Here is a 14,406-nt window from a genome sequence, read left to right on the forward strand (position 1 = left end):
GCCTACATCTCAAAACTTACATAAAAATTAACTCAAAGTGGAACACATATTTTAAATATGAAATATAAAATTTTTAGAAAAAATAGGAGAAAATCTTCAATATCTAGGGCTAGGCAGAGGTCTTAGACTTGACACCAAAAGCATGACCCATAAAAAAAAAAAAATGGTAAGTAGGATTTCATCTACATAAAATCAAACCTTGTTTTCTGTGCCAGGCCTTGTTAAAAGCATGAAAAGACATACTATCCAGAGGTAGAAAATATTTGCAAAACACATATCTGACAAAAGATCTGGTATCTAGAGTATATAAAGAACTCTCAGAACTCAACAATAAACAAACAGACAATATTAGAAAAGGGGAAAATTATATGAACAGAGATTTCTTCCAAGATGATACACAGATGGCAAAAAAAATTAAAAAGCCCATGGAGTGATGTTAAGCATCATTAGCCAGTAGAGAAATGTGAATTAAAATCACAATGAGATATCACTAACTACTTATCAAAATGGGTAAAGTAAAAAAAAATAAATAAATAGCAGTAACACCCCATGCTGGTGAGAATTCACAGAAACTGGGTCACTCATATATTACTGGTGGGAATATAACATTTTGCAACCATTTAAAAACCAGCTTAATATTTTCTAAAATAAAGTAAACCATGCAAATACCATATGACACAGTAATTGAACTGTATGTTATCTCAAAACAACAAAGACATATACACACAAATATCTATATGTGAACATTGATAATAACTTCATTTATAGCAGTCAAAAGTTGAAAATGACTCACATGCTTTACCAGAAGGGTTAAAATGTGGTCTATTTTATAGCATATTAATCAGCAATAAAAATGAATAAACTTTTGATACATGCAACAATCTAGATGAGTACCCAGGGAATTTTAATTTATTTGGAACTTATACTTGTGTATGGTGTGAGGAATGTATCTAACTGTATATTTTTCCAAATGGCGTGGGAGCAGCGGTGGTAGTGGGGCTGCCAGCAGACAGGAGGCCTCAGCCTCGGTGGGAGGGGCCTGGATGAGGGTGCAGAGGATGGGCCAGGACCTGCCACAGTGCCTACTGCAGCCTCATGGCCCACAGTTCCTTTGAAGGTGTACGAATTCGTGCACTCGGCCCATAGTACATAAGTAAATTTGTACAGTATGCGTTTTTCTGACTTCTTCCACTAACCAAAATATTTTTGAGACTTAAGAGCATTGTTGCATGTATCAACAGTTTCTTTTTATTGCTGAGTAGTATTCTCTTCTATAAATGCACAATTATTTTTCTATTCACCTGTTGATGGATGTTCGAGATGTTTTGGTCCTCTATCAACCTTTCTGTTTAACATCATACTGGAGAGTAAAGAAAACAGAAAAAGTCATTAAATGTATAAAGATCAGAAAGGATGTGTTAAAACAATCCCTAATCACGGACATGATTGTTAATTTATAAAATCATCAGGGAATAACAAAGAAAGTCCTAAGATTAATAAGCAAATTTACAAAAGTTTCATAATAAAAGTTCACATTTAAAATACCAATTCTATATAGGAACAACAAATGGTTGGGAATATTTCTTTTGTGCATTTAAGATAGCTTTAAAATATATATACTCTAATAGCTGGTAGCTCAATTATGAAAACGCAATGTATTGTAATAAACACCAACTTTATAATTATTCCAAGTGTGTATATACATTTTTGGAACACCCTATATATAATACAGTGAAATAAATTGATAAAAGTTGGAAAAAATCATTACACTGAAAACATAAAATGTTGCTTAATTAAATTAGATCTAAAAGAGAGATAGAATATGTTCATGGATTGGAAAGCTAAATATTGTTACTATTATAAATATTCTTCCCTAATTAAGCTACAGATTTTATAAAATCTCATTAATAATCATTTCTGTGTTTCTAACAGGAATTGATAAGCTAAATCTAAAATAAATAAAGAAAAGTAAATGACTTAGAATAGACAAAATACGTTTAAAAAAGGATGACGTTGTAGGATACACAGTAGATGACTTCAGCTCTTTTTATAAGACTACAGTAATCAAGATAGCTTTGTATTTGTATAACAATTAGAATATAGATTAAAAATGGCACCAAATAAAGACCCACATGTAAAATTTCCACAAAGCCGCCAACCTATTCAACACCAAAAGTGAAATACTTTCAATAATTACTGTTAAAACAACAGATTATTGGTATGAGAAGATAAAAGAATTTCCATGCTCTTTTCACACATCTATGAAATTATCTCAAGATAAATCAGTCAAATAACTAAATGGAAGAGCTAGAACTACAAAATTTTAGTAGAAAATGTAGGAGAATGTCTTCATGACCTGGAGATAGACAAAGAGCTATCCTAGGTGAACCACAGAAAGCAATACCAAACAGAAAGGAAATGGTATTTTGGTAACTTTAACAGACATTTTTATTAAGATAGATCCTTAGAAGTAGAATATGGTTCTGAACATGATGCATATTTTAAAGAAGTCTGATGTTTTAATACCTTGGAAACTCTCCCCATAAATACCCACGGCTTTGGGGATTTGGGAGTTTCCTTCGCCTCAGGATTGACCAGAGGGATTTGGAGAAGCACAATTAATGAAGCTTATCCTTCACCAGAGAACTGGCAGACATGGCAACAGTGAATGATATAAGTGATTACAAATAGCACCATATTTATAATCAGAGTAAATTGATCAATTTATATGAAGTAATGCAAAGACACATGATGGAAATGAGGTGTTTGAAGCAGAAGGAAGATCAAGAGCCCAACTAGTGAAATGCAAGACAAGTTGAATAGTGGGTGCTTGGGAAGAGAAATAGTACAATAAAGAATACAAAAAAAAAAAAGATAAAGGGGGAAATGAGAATTGCTTTGGCCTCTGGCATAAAGGAGAAGAGAAGAATAGAAGCTCATAAGTACAGGATATAGGGATATTCTTTGTCTTATTCACAGATTATCTGCAGTAACTAAATAGAGTGCAGCACTCTTTCCTGAGTGGAAAAAAATGAGGTAATGAAAAGAAAACAGACATGAGCGGCTACTATGGTGAAACTCTACTATGTATTCTTTCTAATTAGGAAACAATCATGCAAGTAGTATAAAACAAAGTTTTTGCTTCAAACCTGATATATTATCATCATCTGTGTGCCATGGTTAAGATAATTTCTCTGTGCTTCTTTTTGCCATCTGGAAAAATGAAGGCAATAGTTACATGAGGGTGTTATTGTAATGGCTTAAAGATTATCTATATAAAGCATACAGCCCAGAGGTTATACTAAAGCATAAGTGCTAAATAAAGTTGGTAACTAGTCATATTATTCAAATACTAGAGGCCCAGTGCACAAAATTTGTGCACGGGGGGGGGTGTCCCTCAGCTGGCCTATACCCTCACGCAATCTGGTACCCCTCAGGGAATGTCCGACTGCCAGTTTAGGCCCAATCCTGCATGCAGCAGTCCCTAAACTGGCAGTCGGACATCCCTCTTGCAATCTGGGCCCACTGGTTCCTAACCACTCCCTGCCTGCCTGCCTGCCTGCCTGCCTGATTGCCCTTAACCACTCACCTGCCTGCCTGATTGGCCCTAACCACCTCTGCCTCATCCCCCACTGCTGCAGCTTCGTCTGGAGGACATCTGGAATGACATCCAGATGGTTGTTCGGCTCTCTGGTCTAATTAGCATATTATGCTTTTATTATTAGAGATTCCACTTCATTTAATTAACCATTTAGTACTTACATTTACTTTGTGTCAAAGCGTCTACTGTGTCAAACACTCTGATATGGACACAAGGAATGGATTAGTAAGGCTCTGTCATTATGGGCTCTATGTTGATAAAGTTACACTCTGCAAGTCAGTGAATGCTCCTCTTTATGACTCCTATGTCCTGAATGTATTCTATAGATTACTCAGCCCACGTCACATTTTAGCTACCTGGTAAATACTTGCTCTTGAAACACACACACTGTTATTTGCTTATATCTTTAACTTCTAAGGTGTAAACACCTGGAGGTCAACAGTTGTGTCTGATTCCGCATTGTTATTCTCAATGCCCAGTACAACGCCTGACACATGTAAGGGCTTAATGCTTGTGAAGGGAGTTGAAATATCACACATACAAAACTAGGAGCTAGATACTTGATTTAAAGATGAGTTTAATAAAGATCAGAAAATGAAGTTACCAAGAGAGTCCAAGTCACAAAGAGGTCATATGTATAAAGGAGATATAGCAGCAGAGTAGTGAAATGTTTGACCTCTGATCCACACTACCTGCTTTTAAACCACAACTCTGCCAGCAACAAACTTTGTGATCTGTGTATAACCTTAGGCAAAACTGTAGGTCTCAGTCTTCTCACATAAAATGGAGGTTGTAACTATATCTCTCTCACACAGTTGCTATAAAGATTAAATTAATTAATATAAAGCATGTGTACAAATGACTCACGTATGGTACATGACCATCATACAATCATCATCTTAAAATTAAGTTTTTTAGCCCTAGGAGTGTGGCTCAGTGGCTGAGCACCAACCTGTAGACAGGTATGTCACAGTTTGATTCTTAATCAAGGCACATGCCAGATTTCAGGCTCAGTCCCAGTAGGGGGCGTGCAGGAGGCAGCCAATCAATGATTCTCTCTCATCATTGATGTTTTTATATTTCTCTCCCTCTCTCTTCCTCCCTAAAATCAATAAAAATATATTTAAAAATAATATGTTCTCCACAATCAGAACTTACTACCGCTACAGTAATATATACATAATCCTAAATCAAGCATTAGATTGCTGTCATATTTTTCATGCACTGCATACTTATAAATAAAATATATAATCAAAGAAATAGTATTTAGAGCAAATGTGCAATCAAATACAACAGACAGAACATTATTAGTCATTGAGGGAGAAAATGGACAAAATTCAAGAAGAAAATCAGAATGGAATTTTCAAAGTGAAACGTATGAAGTAAAACCGAGAAAGATTAATTCCATTATCTCAAGGATGGTGTCTATTTTTCAGTATTATGATTTCACTGTACATATTCAAAGAATATTAAGTTAAATGAACTGATCTCCCAAGCAATAAAAAGGAGCTTTGGTAGATCCGTGGGAACTCAGAAAGGTGTCAAGGATAAAACACAGTGGAAAATCTTACAAAGCACCAGAAAAGCATCAGATCTATTCAGAAAAAATTACTTCATAATTCTAAAACTCCAAATCGTGTTAGCACATTTGACCCCAAGAGATATTTGGATTTGGATTTTGTATTACTAAGTGAACTCCAGCCTAGCTTGATTCAGCAGAACCCATTATCTCCCTTGCTGGTATCAGAGAACTCTATGCTTCAATTCTCACCACTCAGGTTGTATCCAGCTGAATTAACCCTGTTCCTTCCAGAGGGCTAGGAGACATTCAGAAATTTACTAAGACTAAGAAACAAGGTCTGGTTCCAAATTCTGCTCTTCTAACACCAAATCAGCATTGTTTTTTTAAAGAATATGCATTACACTATACACAGAGAAACAGAGACACATGTATTTATATTAGTATTTATAGAACATACATCAATATTATAGACTAGAGGCCTGATACACAAAACTCATGCAAGGGGCTTGTCCCTCGCAGCTGTGGCTTCGTCTGGAAGGTCGTCCAGTCTAATTAGCATATTATGCTTTTATGATGATAATATAAAATAATATATATATGAATTGCATATATGTATATATGTATAATATATAATTCTATGTAATATATGTATAAATATAAATAAATGAATGTATTTAAAAACTGCAGAAAATAAACATCATAAACTATCATTCATAAAAAATTACTATATTTTTAAATATTTTCTGCCACTTCTCTCTCTCTGATAGACACATACACAAACGTATGCAAGTTTTTCCCCCCATAAAATTGGAATTTTGAAGGTCATGCAGCTTTGTAGCCAGTATTCTCACAAAGTTTATTATGAATGTCTTTCCATGGCATTATATATTAATGCACAGCATTTTTACTAGTACTAGTGTATTCCTTTATATGGGTATACCATGATTTATTTAACCAATCATCTACTTTTATATAATCAAGTAATTGCCCATTTATTCCTTAATATACATGACTACGCAGTGCAAATCCTTACATACAAATTATTATCCTCATCCTAGTATTTGTTTAAGATGTGTTGCTGAAACCAGAATTACTAGGTCAAAGAACATAAACACAATTAGGCTGCACATACCTGCTGCTAAATTGTTTTCTAAAGAGATTATACTAATTTATGTTTTCAGAGCAATGTTTGCTACCACTTCCAATTATCTTCCCAACTATAACACATCTCTGGGGGCCTAAAGGAGATAGTGGAGATTAGCCTGTAGAAAAATGTCTGTCTTTTTCAATAGCAACAGTGTGGAAAACAAATAAAAATAGGAATTGCCACTGGAAATAGCATATTTTATTCAGCATAAAATATGTTTTAGTTCATTTGGAAAGGCAATAGACATGACTCACAGGAAATAACAAAGTAATAACAGAATCTTCGCATGATAAATAAGATTTTTAATCTGGAAACAAATTTTCATTTTTATTTCACAGATACATTGCAGTAAAAAATACTTAAATGAAAAAAAAATAAATGGGTAATGATCATTATGCTTATTTCCAAAAAGATTTCAAACTGTCCTGCTGTTTTTTAAAATAATTATTTAAACTCAGAACTATTCTAAATTAAAAAAAAAAATCTGTAGAGATGTATAAATCACAAGTTCCATAATGACAAGCCAGTCACACAACATCTTCTCAATCCTGCAGTGGCTTCTGTGGAGATATGTGTAACACACATTTTCTAGTTCTACCCTGCAGGTATTTTTCCCTTCTTCCATTCTAGCACAGTTCATATTCTGACTGAGTGCTCATTTCTCCACATGACTACCTCATCCCAATAATGATTATTTTCATTCCCTTTTTCAACCTTGGTATGAGGTGTAATTCCTGTGAAGGAGCTGTGAGTGTTGACCTGTTTCTGGGAAAGATGTTATCACTGTGAAAAATGATTGATTTTTTTTTCAGGTAAAGAAAGAGGGAAAGACATTTTAGAGGGGAAAAAGTTACGATAAGCAGTTATATAAATTGTGTATTTGTACATTGGGAGATGAAATTTCTGAAGGAGAACTCAATAAGTATGAATCTTTATTGAGAGAATCTTTATTCTCTCAAATATATTTATTAAGCATCAGCTATATGCCCGCCTATTTTTTCCTCACTGGGGGGAAAATATAAAAATAAAAGTAAACAATAAAATTTTATTTGCTATTAAGCGTTAATGAAGATACTACAATAGGATAATATGAGAAAGGTTGACAAAAGGAGGGTAATTATCACATTTTTTAGGTTCCATGGTCAAAGTGAGCATCTTTAAGATATTTGGATGAAGACTTCAATAAAAACATGAGAATTTATGACAGATGAAAATTCAAGTAAAAAAAAAAAGGTCTAGGAGTATATAAAAGTTTTGCTAATCAAAAGTAGAGAGTAACTCACATAAAGAGGTCATAATATTTAGGACATGAGAGTTCATGTTGAAAAGTTTATTTAATACAAAGTGAAGTACAAAATAAATGGAGTATTTTAAACAGGGGAGTGATATTGCCTAATTTTTTAAAAAGCCCTCTGTTTGGATATTATACTGTAGACTGTAATAGAAAGCTGGGAGACCAGGGCAAAATAGTAGTTACATTGTCCAGATTAGAGAGAATGGCATCATAAGGTATGATGTGCAGTGGATAAACAGTAAAACCGAAGTCACCTTATGAAGGAAAATCGACAAGACTTGCTTATGTTGTTAATACAGGGTGAAGTAAAGGGAAATGAGTCAGGCTTGTGGTTGTTGTTATTTTGTCTAAGTGTGTGGGCTGTGATACCATATACTGAGACATAAGATTGGGAAAAGAACTATAGGAGATGAAAAGAAAATCAATAATTATTTTAGATGTAATATTTTAGGTACATTTTTCTAGTTTCTGGTGGCTGCCAGCTGAATCATTCTAGTCTGTGCCTTGATGGTTACGTTGCCTCCTTTTCTGTCTGTGTGTATCTACTCTCCACCAGCCTCTCTCTTATGAAAACACATATAATTGTATTTAAGATTCGCTGGATAACCCAAAATAATCTCTTCATCTCAATATTCTTAACACAATCACATCGAAAAAACTCTTTGGTTGCCACATAAGGAAATATCCATTCACAGATCCCAGGGTTTAGAATATGGCTATCTTTAAGGGGAGATCTTCAGCCTACTACAAATAGAAAATAAAAATAGAGGGATACATAGGAAAATAAAAATTTTAAAGTTTTTTTATGTGTGTGCAATGTAACAACAAAAATGAAAGTAGTATCTGAGAGGCAAGTGGAGGCATGTCATTTCCTTATTTGTTTGTGTGTTTATTTATAAAAATGACAGATGCTAGAACCTGTTTGTGTGCTGATGGAAAGAACCAGCCACGAAAGAGAAATGGTAATGTAGGGGAGAATACTTTGGCTCATAAGTGATAAGTCTGTTTTGAAGGTTTAAGCAGGGGAATGAAATGGACAAGTTAGTGTTTTTTATATATTGTATTTGGAGCAGTGAGGACAGACAGATTGAAATAAGGAATTGGCATGGAGAGGCTACTGTAATAGGCCAGGTTAGAGTTGATGAAATCCTATAGACAAGAGAAGTACAGTGAGTAATATAATAGGCCACAGTGATATCTAGACATTTAAAGCAACTTGATTGTCTATTTTAAATCCAATCACCCTATTCTTAGCAATCTATTTGAACTTCTTGAACACATTTCAAGTTTTTTCAGTGATTGAAAACATCTACAAACTCCTTGAAATCCATATCATGATTTTTGCTCAATTCAGTCTTGCCCAATTCGATTCTCTTTCTAGATTTTCCCATGTCTTACTGTTCCCCAGTGCAGTCCATTACTTCCATCTCCATTGATTTTCTTTCTCTATATATTGAATCTTTGTGGCAGCTTTTAAGAAAACCTATTTACCATAGAAGTAAGCATTTATTACTTGATCCTCAGTTATAGTCATTCATCACCCATGTTTTTCAATATCATGTATGATTTGATTATGGTGGCTTTGTAGTAAGTATTGAAATTGGGAATTGTTAAGTCCTTCAAATTTGATTTTTTCTGTTTTACTCAAGGTTGCTTGCCTACTCTGGGTCCCTTTTATTTCCACATGATTTTTAGTACCAGCCTGACAGTTTTTGCACACAGAAAGAAGCTACTAGTTAATAAGGATTATGTTAAATATATAGATCTGAACCGCGTCCAGCATGGCCAGGGGTGAACCTGAGGAGTGGCGGTGAAGGATTAAAGAAGACAGACAAGAGAATACAGTTGGGGCCAGGTAGGATCACTGTCTGGATGAGGAGATAGTTACACAGTCTGTAAGTGGAAGCTTTATTTTATGGCAGATTACACGAAGCAAAACAAAGGGAGTGGTCAACATGTTTACAATGTTCTTGGGAGTTTAACATCTATTTAGTTACTCAAGCCTTATTTTGGCAGCACTTGCTGCACCTCCCACAGCCCATTAGCTACCTAGTAACAACGGAGGACTATAAGGTCAAGCTTACTAGTGCTAGGAGAGCTCTGCCCTCAAAGCTGGGACTTGTTTGTGGCCCTGCCACAGGTCAATCCGAGGCTTGACCCTAGCTGCTCCCTACATAGATCAATTTAGGGAGTATCAACATCTTAATTATATTAAGTTTTCCCCTCTTTGATTGAACATAAGGTGTTTTTTCCCCATTTTATTATGAAATGCAGTCATAATTATTTCAGTCATTTTGTGCTGTTACCTTAGCTTCTGGATATTTTATATTTACTTCTCCTATTTCTTCAATTATCATTCTTTTCTTTCTCATTTGACCCTGAGCTACTTTAAAGAACAATACACTCTTTATTTCTTAATTTGCTCCTATATATTTGTTTTATTTCTACAACTGAAATGAAAGCTTCTTGAAGACAGGGTCCATATATTTAATTTTTGATTAAGGATGAGTGGAATAGAATTTTTCTGTTCATATTATATAATATTTTTGTTTTATATTGTTATCTATTTTTATTTTTCCTTATTTCATATGTAAAATTTTCAATTGGTTCTGGTCTTCTAAAATCATATCCCAAACACTGGAAAAGCTATAAGGCATCAGAGTCCAGTAACCACTGAAATCTCCAACTTCATAGCATACCATAGTTCCAAATAAAATAATAATAAGTTGCTTAGAACACCTAAACTTATTAAACTATTTTACATTGCATAAGTTTGTATATATTTTTCCATCAGTGTAAGAATTCTTATTTACTATGCCCTTACTTCTCTGGCAAATTAATGTTTATCAAATCCCACAACAAACATCATAAATTTCATGGCATCTACTCTGTATACCCACATCTCATGTACTTATCTATTCCCTTTAGGGTATTATCTTTAAACCTATTCCAATATTTTATTGTTGTATTTGTGAAAATATGATATGACTAGTGTCCTTTATTGTGAGCCCAATGTAAGCAAGGTCAATGCCTTGCTCTTCTGCATATCATATTGCCTCATATGGAGCCAAGCTCACCGTAAGTGCTCAGTAAACATGTGCTTACATGTTTGAAAAATTAATTTCTTCATCTGTTTCAGTTTAAATATCTTATTTTATGAGGATACCAAAAATATTTACTATTGCATTAATTATTTAATTGCCTTATCCACTACCTATCTAGACTGAGCAAGTTTACTTGGTATTTTGAATATGCTTCAATTTGCATAATTTTAAAAAGTTTATAGTTTCCCTTACCCCTTCCTTAGGTGAGATATTGCTGGAAACATTCTTCTCTGGGAGAAGATGTTAATTCTGGACAAAGGCTAAGAGTTTGGCTTGGACTAAAAGGACTCTTTGGAAAAAGAGAAAATAACAGAACTTTTGATAATCACAAAAGCTTGCAGGAAATATTAGAATCTGGAGAGTCCCCAAATTAATATAATATAATATAATATAATATATAATATATATATATAATATATTTATATATATCCCATGTTCAAAGGCTGTTAAATCACATTGTTTACCCATATATATCTTCAGAAAAAAGTCACTTCTACTGTCATGATAATCAACCTGCTTCCCTATTTATAATGGGCTGGCCCTCTCGCAACTTCAGCATGAAATTATAGCTAATTTGCCTACAAACGTCAGGTGGTCATAATAATCTGGCCACTCAGTATATATATATATATATATATATATATATATATATATATATATATATGAAATATGCTGAGATCTGCAGCTTCAATTAGGAAATGGAGAGAATGAAACCTCCTGAAACCTCATAGTGTTTAAGAGATGAAGCTCAATGAGAGTAAGAGAACCTCTCTCAAACAGAAGACCAGTTTTCCTCTTAAAGACATTCGATGCATTTTGAGTCTCACTGGGATGAGGGTAATGATTGAAATGCCAAAATACTGAAAGAACAGAGCTGAACCTGGCTCAGTCTCACAGGCCTGAGAAATAATGCTTTGCTTTAAAACAAAAGATTGAGAATTTCACATATAAGGAACCAAAGCTGTAAGGGAGAGCTGGAAGGGAGAGGGATAGAGAGTTAGAAACATCGATGAGAGAGAAACATCAATCAGCTGCCTCCTGCACATCTCCCACTGGGGATGTGCCCGCAACCAAGGTACATGCCCTTGACCGGAATCGAACCTGGGACCCTTCAGTCCACAGGCCGATGCTCTATCCACTGAGCCAAACCGGTTTCAGCAATAACACTGTTTTTTAGTGCTGTTTCACAGTACCCATTCATTCTTAACATATGCCTACCTATGCTTCTATATTTCTAATATTTAACAGTATATTTAAGGGAAATGCGGTTTTAAGTCCATTATTAAATCTGTTCAAAGCAGATTTATAGCCCCCAAATGGAAACAAATGTCCATCAACAGTAGAATAGTTAAAGTGTAGTATAGCGATACAATGGAATATTATACATTAACCAAAAGAACCACTAGTATACTTAATAAAATGGATGAATTTCACAAATAAAATGTTAAACAAAAAAAGCCAGACATAAAGGTATACATGTTATCTCTCTGTGTGTGTGTGTGTGTGTGTATTCAAACAAAACAAAGTTATGGTCAAAGAAGTCAGAGCAATGAGAGTTTATTGACTAAGAAGGGATTCCTGACTTTTGTATATGTATGAAAATCGTGTCCTATGTTGTGGCTAATTGGTGGCAAAAATATACAAAAATTTATATCTTTACACTTAGTACTTATGCAGTGTAATATCTGTATGTCATATAGCAGTACGAAAGTTACAAAAAGGTTTAAAAAATGAAATTTGCAGAGGTTATAAAATCAGTGTAAATTCACATGGCTTACACTTTGTGGAGCATGGCTGCCAAACCAGGTCGGTCTGCCTCTAAAATTCATGTTTTTAGTATTCATTTTCCCCAAAGAGACTCTTTAAGACCACTGATCTCCTTTTTCTTTTTTTTCTTTCCAAACCTAAATTACTTCAGGCTTCAAATGAAAGGTAGAGCCATTGACATGGTAGTGAATATGATTTATAGTTTTTAATAGCTTCTATTTTAACAGCTATTAATAGTTTTCCCTGAAGGGATTGCACTCATAGCCTTTCACCCAAAATTACCTAATGACACCAATCACATTGAGAAGTCTAACCTAGTTTAAATAAGAAGTAGAAGCAGGGATGTTTTGTCTTATTTTTTAATTATTATTATTTTGGCCATATCCATAGGGAAAAACAAAACAAAAATGTAAAATTAAATGTGTGACAACCTTTCACAAATAACTAATCATCACAGGCACAGTAACTTTATGCTGCCAAACTTCAAACACACACACACACACACACACACACACACACACACACATTTATTTTGTTATCACAGAGGAGTTACAGTTAGTAATAACAAATATCTATGAATGGGGATGTATATAAAACATACACAAAAGTAGAAAATCATGGTCCAATAGAAGTGAATGTCAGCATGTGCTAACCATAAGGATCAACATAATTTCAGTGACTGACCTTTACATTTGTTTCTGAGCTTCCTCAGAGACAAAGCAAAATAGTAAACTAATCAGAGGGTAAATATCTCCATTAGTCAAAGAAATAATACCCTTTATAAGACTGAAATCCAAAATATTTCTTATCTATGACTTTACGGAGAGAATCTAACTGAAGGAATATCTGCTATAATATGGTTGTTGCTCTTGAAATAGGGCATTTACATTGCTCATTCTGGTAGTGACTTTAAAATCCAAAGGGATAACTTTAAAATGCAATTTAATGAAGGTAAATTACGTTAGTTCAAAAGTAAAGGTTCTGACCAATCATAATGATCTAAAGATAGAATTTCCTGGAGAGTTACATGACATATTTTCCTTAAATATATATCGTATGTAATTAGTACTCCTAACAGCACAAAAACAAGCACGCCCATTATAATGGTTTCTGCATTAGCCCAAATCCCTAGTGAGAAGACTCATAGAGCAGAGCTATAATCCTGAATAAGGTGGATCCTGCAACAGCGTCACCACTGATCAGTTACATAATATATCATGAGGGCTAAACAAGTCTTTATTGATATAAACCCCTGAAATGCTGGGACTGTTTGTACTTGAAAAAAATTGATACATGTAGAAATCATGTTGACAGAATGCTTAAGAAAAGTGAAGTGAAAATCAGGATTGAAATTTTATTAAAATATGGAAGTAAAATCATTTTTTTCTCATCTAGATGAAGTACTACATTATCTCCATAAAAGATAAGGAACATATACATAAAGAGAAAGAAAGCTAATTTATTGCTGATTATGAGTACAAATTGTCCCAGATGTTTTAAAAAAACACTCTTTAAATTAAGCTTTAAAGACTCTTTGAAGGAGTTATTTCTTTTACTGAAACGAGTTACAAGCAAAAGTTCAGATAGTTCACACAGTCAGTAAAGTGAGAGATAAGAAATGAACCCAATATATACAATATTCAAGTTTTATTTATTATTTTGTGCCAATTCTTAAACATTATGCTTTTCATCAGTAAACAATAGTGGGATGATGTCAATATACAAATAAGTAATAAGCTAACTTTGAAGATTTCTACTTAATAAAACTTGGCTGAAGTATTTTTTACCAAAAAAAAAAGTCTATTATAAAAGATATATGGGTGGGCAAAAGTAGGTTTATAGTTATGAGTACACGAAACACAGACTTTATATTCACCGTATTACAAAGCCACTGTTCTCAAAACTGCCTGGTACTGGCACAAGACCAGACATACAAACCAATAGAACAGAACAGAGAACCCAAACCATTGT

This window comes from Myotis nattereri (assembly GCF_964212035.1).
Source record: "Myotis nattereri genome assembly, chromosome: 9".
NCBI classification, from domain to species: Eukaryota; Metazoa; Chordata; class Mammalia; order Chiroptera; family Vespertilionidae; genus Myotis; species Myotis nattereri.